Here is a 7,500-nt window from a genome sequence, read left to right as displayed (position 1 = left end):
TTGTGCGTTGGTTGTGTGTTGTGCGTTGGTTGTGTGTTGGTTGTGCGTTGGTTGTGTGTTGTGTGTTGGTTGTGCGTTGGTTGTGTGTTGGTTGTGTGTTGGTTGTGTGTTGGTTGTGTGTTGTGTGTTGGTTGTGCATTGGTTGTGTGTTGTGTGTTGGTTGTGCGTTGGTTGTGTGTTGGGTGTTGGTTGTGTGTTGGTTGTGTGTTGGTTGTGCGTTGGTTGTGTGTTGTGTGTTGGTTGTGTGTTGGTTGTGCGTTGGTTGTGTGTTGTGTGTTGGTTGTGTGTTGGTTGTGTGTTGTGCGTTGGTTGTGTGTTGTGTGTTGTGTGTTGGTTGTGCGTTGGTTGTGTGTTGTGCGTTGGTTGTGTGTTGGTTGTGTGTTGTGTGTTGGTTGTGCGTTGGTTGTGTGTTGTGCGTTGGTTGTGTGTTGTGCGTTGGTTGTGTGTGTTGGTTGTGTGTTGTGCGTTGGTTGTGTGTTGGTTGTGTGTTGTGCGTTGGTTGTGTGTTGTGCGTTGGTTGTGTGTTGTGTGTTGGTTGTGTGTTGGTTGTGTGTTGGTTGTGTGTTGTGCGTTGGTTGTGTGTTTGTGCGTTGGTTGTGTGTTGGTTGTGTGTTGTGCGTTGGTTGTGTGTTGGTTGTGTGTTGGTTGTGTGTTGGTTGTGCGTTGGTTGTGTGTTGTGCGTTGGTTGTGTGTTGTGCGTTGGTTGTGCGTTGGTTGTGCGTTGGTTGTGTGTTGTGCGTTGGTTGTGCGTTGGTTGTGCGTTGGTTGTGTGTTGGTTATGCGTTGGTTGTGCGTTGGTTGTGCGTTGGTTGTGTGTTGTGCGTTGGTTGTGTGTTGGTTGTGTGTTGGTTGTGCGTTGGTTGTGCGTTGGTTGTGCGTTGGTTGTGTGTTGGTTGTGTGTTGGTTGTGCGTTGGTTGTGCGTTGGGTGTTGGTTGGGTGTTGGTTGGGTGTTGTGTTTGGTTGTGCGTTGGTTGTGTGTTGTGCGTTGGTTGTGTGTTGTGTGTTGTGTGTTGGTTGTGCGTTGGTTGTGTGTTGTGCGTTGGTTGTGTGTTGTGTGTTGGTTGTGTGTTGGTTGTGTGTTGTGCGTTGGTTGTGTGTTGTGCGTTGGTTGTGTGTTGTGCGTTGGGTGTGCGTTGGTTGTGTTGGTTGTGTGTTGGTTGTGCGTTGGTTGTGTGTTGTGCGTTGGTTGTGTGTTTGTGTGTTGGTTGTGTGTTGTGTGTTGTGTGTTGGTTGTGCGTTGGTTGTGTGTTGTGCGTTGGTTATGTGTTGTGTGTTGGTTGTGTGTTGTGCGTTGGTTGTGTGTTGTGTGTTGTGTGTTGGTTGTGTGTTGGTTGTGTGTTGTGCGTTGGTTGTGTGTTGTGCGTTGGTTGTGCGTTGGTTGTGTGTTGTGCGTTGGTTGTGTGTTGTGCGTTGGTTGTGCGTTGGTTGTGTGTTGTGCGTTGGTTGTGTGTTGTGCGTTGGTTGTGCGTTGGTTGTGTGTTGGTTGTGTGTTGGTTGTGTGTTGGTTGTGTGTTGTGCGTTGGTTGTGTGTTGTGTGTTGTGCGTTGGTTGTGCGTTGGTTGTGTGTTGTGCGTTGGTTGTGTGTTGTGTGTTGATTGTGTGTTGGTTGTGTGTTGTGCGTTGGTTGTGTGTTGTGTGTTGTGTGTTGGTTGTGTGTTGTGCGTTGGTTGTGTGTTGTGCGTTGGTTGTGTGTTGTGCGTTGGTTGTGTGTTGTGTGTTGTTGTGCGTTGGTTGTGTGTTGGTTGTGTGTGGTTGTGCGTTGGTTGTGTGTTGTGCGTTGGTTGTGTGTTGTGTGTTGTGTGTTGGTTGTGCGTTGGTTGTGTGTTGTGCATTGGTTGTGTGTTGTGTGTTGGTTGTGCGTTGGTTGTGTGTTGTGCGTTGGTTGTGTGTTGTGTGTTGGTTGTGTGTTGGTTGTGTGTTGTGCGTTGGTTGTGTGTTGTGCGTTGGTTGTGTGTTGTGCGTTGGTTGTGCGTTGGTTGTGTGTTGTGCGTTGGTTGTGTGTTGGTTGTGTGTTGGTTGTGTGTTGGTTGTGTGTTGGTTGTGTGTTGTGCGTTGGTTGTGTGTTGTGCGTTGGTTGTGTGTTGGTTGTGTGTTGTGCGTTGGTTGTGTTGTTGTGTGTTGGTTGTGTGTTGTGCGTTGGTTGTGTGTTGTGCGTTGGTTGTGTGTTGTGCGTTGGTTGTGCGTTGGTTGTGTGTTGTGCGTTGGTTGTGCGTTGGTTGTGCGTTGGTTGTGCGTTGGTTATGCGTTTGGTTGTGCGTTGGTTGTGCGTTGGTTGTGTGTTGTGCGTTGGTTGTGTGTTGGTTGTGTGTTGGTTGTGCGTTGGTTGTGCGTTGGTTGTGTGTTGGTTGTGCGTTGGTTGTGCGTTGGTTGTGTGTTGGGTGTTCGTTGTGTGTTGTGTGTTTGGTTGTGCGTTGGTTGTGTGTTGTGCGTTGGTTGTGTGTTGTGTGTTGTGTGTTGGTTGTGCGTTGGTTGTGTGTTGTGCGTTGGTTGTGTGTTGTGTGTTGTGTGTTGGTTGTGTGTTGGTTGTGTGTTGTGCGTTGGTTGTGTGTTGTGCGTTGGTTGTGTGTTGTGCGTTGGTTGTGTGTTGTGCGTTGGTTGTGCGTTGGTTGTGTGTTGGGTGTGGGTTGGTTGTGCGTTGGTTGTGTGTTGTGCGTTGGTTGTGTGTTGTGTGTGGTTGGTGTGTTGTGTGTTGTGTGTTGGTTGTGCGTTGGTTGTGTGTTGTGCGTTGGTTTATGTGTTGTGTGTTGGTTGTGCGTTGGTTGTGTGTTGTGCGTTGGTTGTGTGTTGTGTGTTGTGTGTTGGTTGTGTGTTGTGCGTTGGTTGTGTGTTGTGCGTGGTTGTGCGTTGGTTGTGTGTTGTGCTTGGTGTGTGTTGTGGTTGGTTGTGCGTTGGTTGTGTGTTGTGCGTTGGTTGTGTGTTGTGTGTTGGTTGTGTGTTGTGTGTTGTGTGTTGGTTGTGTGTTGGTTGTGTGTTGTGCGTTGGTTGTGTGTTGTGCGTTGGTTGTGTGTTGTGTGTTGGTTGTGTGTTGTGTGTTGGTTGTGTGTTGTGTGTTGTGCGTTGGTTGTGTGTTGTGCGTTGGTTGTGTGTTGTGCGTTGTGTGTTGGTTGTGTGTTGGTTGTGTGTTGTGCGTTGGTTGGGTGTTGTGCGTTGGTTGTGTGTTGTGCGTTGGTTGTGTGTTGTGTGTTGGTTGTGCGTTGGTTGTGTGTTGGTTGTGTGTTGGTTGTGCGTTGGTTGTGTGTTGTGCGTTGGTTGTGTGTTGTGTGTTGGTTGTGCGTTGGTTGTGTGTTGTGCGTTGGTTGTGTGTTGTGTGTTGTGTGTTGGTTGTGCGTTGGTTGTGTGTTGTGTGTTGTGTGTTGTGTGTTGGTTGTGTGTTGTGCGTTGGTTGTGTGTTGTGCGTTGGTTGTGTGTTGTGCGTTGGTTGTGTGTTGTGTGTTGGTTGTGCGTTGGTTGTGTGTTGTGCGTTGGTTGTGTGTTGGTTGTGCGTTGGTTGTGTGTTGTGTGTTGGTTGTGCGTTGGTTGTGTGTTGGTTGTGTGTTGGTTGTGTGTTGGTTGTGTGTTGTGTGTTGGTTGTGCATTGGTTGTGTGTTGTGTGTTGGTTGTGCGTTGGTTGTGTGTTGTGTGTTGGTTGTGTGTTGGTTGTGTGTTGGTTGTGCGTTGGTTGTGTGTTGTGTGTTGGTTGTGTGTTGGTTGTGCGTTGGTTGTGTGTTGTGTGTTGGTTGTGTGTTGGTTGTGTGTTGTGCGTTGGTTGTGTGTTGTGTGTTGTGTGTTGGTTGTGCGTTGGTTGTGTGTTGTGCGTTGGTTGTGTGTTGGTTGTGTGTTGTGTGTTGGTTGTGCGTTGGTTGTGTGTTGTGCGTTGGTTGTGTGTTGTGCGTTGGTTGTGTGTTGGTTGTGTGTTGTGCGTTGGTTGTGTGTTGGTTGTGTGTTGTGCGTTGGTTGTGTGTTGTGCGTTGGTTGTGTGTTGTGTGTTGGTTGTGTGTTGGTTGTGTGTTGGTTGTGTGTTGTGCGTTGGTTGTGTGTTGTGCGTTGGTTGTGTGTTGGTTGTGTGTTGTGCGTTGGTTGTGTGTTGGTTGTGTGTTGGTTGTGTGTTGGTTGTGCGTTGGTTGTGTGTTGTGCGTTGGTTGTGTGTTGTGCGTTGGTTGTGCGTTGGTTGTGCGTTGGTTGTGTGTTGTGCGTTGGTTGTGCGTTGGTTGTGCGTTGGTTGTGCGTTGGTTATGCGTTGGTTGTGCGTTGGTTGTGCGTTGGTTGTGTGTTGTGCGTTGGTTGTGTGTTGGTTGTGTGTTGGTTGTGCGTTGGTTGTGCGTTGGTTGTGCGTTGGTTGTGTGTTGGTTGTGTGTTGGTTGTGCGTTGGTTGTGCGTTGGGTGTTGGTTGGGTGTTGGTTGGGTGTTGTGTGTTGGTTGTGCGTTGGTTGTGTGTTGTGCGTTGGTTGTGTGTTGTGTGTTGTGTGTTGGTTGTGCGTTGGTTGTGTGTTGTGCGTTGGTTGTGTGTTGTGTGTTGGTTGTGTGTTGGTTGTGTGTTGTGCGTTGGTTGTGTGTTGTGCGTTGGTTGTGTGTTGTGCGTTGGTTGTGCGTTGGTTGTGTGTTGGTTGTGTGTTGGTTGTGCGTTGGTTGTGTGTTGTGCGTTGGTTGTGTGTTGTGTGTTGGTTGTGTGTTGTGTGTTGTGTGTTGGTTGTGCGTTGGTTGTGTGTTGTGCGTTGGTTATGTGTTGTGTGTTGGTTGTGTGTTGTGCGTTGGTTGTGTGTTGTGTGTTGTGTGTTGGTTGTGTGTTGGTTGTGTGTTGTGCGTTGGTTGTGTGTTGTGCGTTGGTTGTGCGTTGGTTGTGTGTTGTGCGTTGGTTGTGTGTTGTGCGTTGGTTGTGCGTTGGTTGTGTGTTGTGCGTTGGTTGTGTGTTGTGCGTTGGTTGTGCGTTGGTTGTGTGTTGGTTGTGTGTTGGTTGTGTGTTGGTTGTGTGTTGTGCGTTGGTTGTGTGTTGTGTGTTGTGCGTTGGTTGTGCGTTGGTTGTGTGTTGTGCGTTGGTTGTGTGTTGTGTGTTGATTGTGTGTTGGTTGTGTGTTGTGCGTTGGTTGTGTGTTGTGTGTTGTGTGTTGGTTGTGTGTTGTGCGTTGGTTGTGTGTTGTGCGTTGGTTGTGTGTTGTGCGTTGGTTGTGTGTTGTGTGTTGGTTGTGCGTTGGTTGTGTGTTGGTTGTGTGTTGGTTGTGCGTTGGTTGTGTGTTGTGCGTTGGTTGTGTGTTGTGTGTTGTGTGTTGGTTGTGCGTTGGTTGTGTGTTGTGCATTGGTTGTGTGTTGTGTGTTGGTTGTGCGTTGGTTGTGTGTTGTGCGTTGGTTGTGTGTTGTGTGTTGGTTGTGTGTTGGTTGTGTGTTGTGCGTTGGTTGTGTGTTGTGCGTTGGTTGTGTGTTGTGCGTTGGTTGTGCGTTGGTTGTGTGTTGTGCGTTGGTTGTGTGTTGGTTGTGTGTTGGTTGTGTGTTGGTTGTGTGTTGGTTGTGTGTTGTGCGTTGGTTGTGTGTTGTGCGTTGGTTGTGTGTTGGTTGTGTGTTGTGCGTTGGTTGTGTGTTGGTTGTGTGTTGGTTGTGTGTTGTGCGTTGGTTGTGTGTTGTGCGTTGGTTGTGTGTTGTGCGTTGGTTGTGCGTTGGTTGTGTGTTGTGCGTTGGTTGTGCGTTGGTTGTGCGTTGGTTGTGCGTTGGTTATGCGTTGGTTGTGCGTTGGTTGTGCGTTGGTTGTGTGTTGTGCGTTGGTTGTGTGTTGGTTGTGTGTTGGTTGTGCGTTGGTTGTGCGTTGGTTGTGTGTTGGTTGTGCGTTGGTTGTGCGTTGGTTGTGTGTTGGGTGTTCGTTGTGTGTTGTGTGTTGGTTGTGCGTTGGTTGTGTGTTGTGCGTTGGTTGTGTGTTGTGTGTTGTGTGTTGGTTGTGCGTTGGTTGTGTGTTGTGCGTTGGTTGTGTGTTGTGTGTTGTGTGTTGGTTGTGTGTTGGTTGTGTGTTGTGCGTTGGTTGTGTGTTGTGCGTTGGTTGTGTGTTGTGCGTTGGTTGTGTGTTGTGCGTTGGTTGTGCGTTGGTTGTGTGTTGGTTGTGTGTTGGTTGTGCGTTGGTTGTGTGTTGTGCGTTGGTTGTGTGTTGTGTGTTGGTTGTGTGTTGTGTGTTGTGTGTTGGTTGTGCGTTGGTTGTGTGTTGTGCGTTGGTTATGTGTTGTGTGTTGGTTGTGCGTTGGTTGTGTGTTGTGCGTTGGTTGTGTGTTGTGTGTTGTGTGTTGGTTGTGTGTTGTGCGTTGGTTGTGTGTTGTGCGTTGGTTGTGCGTTGGTTGTGTGTTGTGCGTTGGTTGTGTGTTGTGCGTTGGTTGTGCGTTGGTTGTGTGTTGTGCGTTGGTTGTGTGTTGTGCGTTGGTTGTGCGTTGGTTGTGTGTTGGTTGTGTGTTGGTTGTGTGTTGGTTGTGTGTTGTGCGTTGGTTGTGTGTTGTGTGTTGTGCGTTGGTTGTGCGTTGGTTGTGTGTTGTGCATTGGTTGTGTGTTGTGTGTTGATTGTGTGTTGGTTGTGTGTTGTGCGTTGGTTGTGTGTTGTGTGTTGTGTGTTGGTTGTGTGTTGTGCGTTGGTTGTGTGTTGTGCGTTGGTTGTGTGTTGTGCGTTGGTTGTGTGTTGTGTGTTGGTTGTGCGTTGGTTGTGTGTTGGTTGTGTGTTGGTTTTGCGTTGGTTGTGTGTTGTGCGTTGGTTGTGTGTTGTGTGTTGGTTGTGTGTTGTGTGTTGTGTGTTGGTTGTGCGTTGGTTGTGTGTTGTGCATTGGTTGTGTGTTGGTTGTGCGTTGGTTGTGTGTTGTGCGTTGGTTGTGTGTTGTGTGTTGTGTGTTGGTTGTGTGTTGGTTGTGTGTTGTGCGTTGGTTGTGTGTTGTGCGTTGGTTGTGTGTTGTGCGTTGGTTGTGCGTTGGTTGTGTGTTGTGCGTTGGTTGTGTGTTGGTTGTGTGTTGGTTGTGTGTTGGTTGTGTGTTGGTTGTGTGTTGTGCGTTGGTTGTGTGTTGTGTGTTGTGCGTTGGTTGTGCGTTGGTTGTGTGTTGTGCGTTGGTTGTGTGTTGTGTGTTGATTGTGCGTTGGTTGTGTGTTGTGCGTTGGTTGTGTGTTGTGTGTTGTGTGTTGGTTGTGTGTTGGGCGTTGGTTGTGTGTTGTGTGTTGGTTGTGTGTTGTGCGTTGGTTGTGTGTTGTGCGTTGGTTGTGTGTTGTGCGTTGGTTGTGTGTTGTGTGTTGGTTGTGCGTTGGTTGTGTGTTGGTTGTGTTGGTTGTGCGTTGGTTGTGTGTTGTGTGTTGGTTGTGCGTTGGTTGTGTGTTGTGTGTTGGTTGTGTGTTGGTTGTGTGTTGGTTGTGCGTTGGTTGTGTGTTGTGTGTTGGTTGTGTGTTGGTTGTGTGTTGTGCGTTGGTTGTGTGTTGTGTGTTGTGTGTTGGTTGTGCGTTGGTTGTGTGTTGTGCGTTGGTTGTGTGTTGGTTGTGTGTTGTGTGTTGGTTGTGCGTTGGTTGTGTGTTGTGCGTTG

At 48.6% G+C, this 7,500-nt stretch overlaps 1 protein-coding gene across 1 annotated transcript in view; it reads right to left on the bottom strand.

Moving 5' to 3' along the window:
* fbxo3 (F-box protein 3) overlaps positions 1 to 7,500 on the bottom strand; it is a 24,922-nt gene that overhangs the window by 15,045 nt on the left and 2,377 nt on the right. The gene's annotated exons all lie outside the window — the stretch shown is intronic.

The sequence above is a fragment of the Sander lucioperca genome, chromosome 24 (assembly GCF_008315115.2).
Source record: "Sander lucioperca isolate FBNREF2018 chromosome 24, SLUC_FBN_1.2, whole genome shotgun sequence".
Classification (NCBI taxonomy): Eukaryota; Metazoa; Chordata; class Actinopteri; order Perciformes; family Percidae; genus Sander; species Sander lucioperca.
This window is presented reverse-complemented; position numbering and strand designations above follow the sequence as displayed.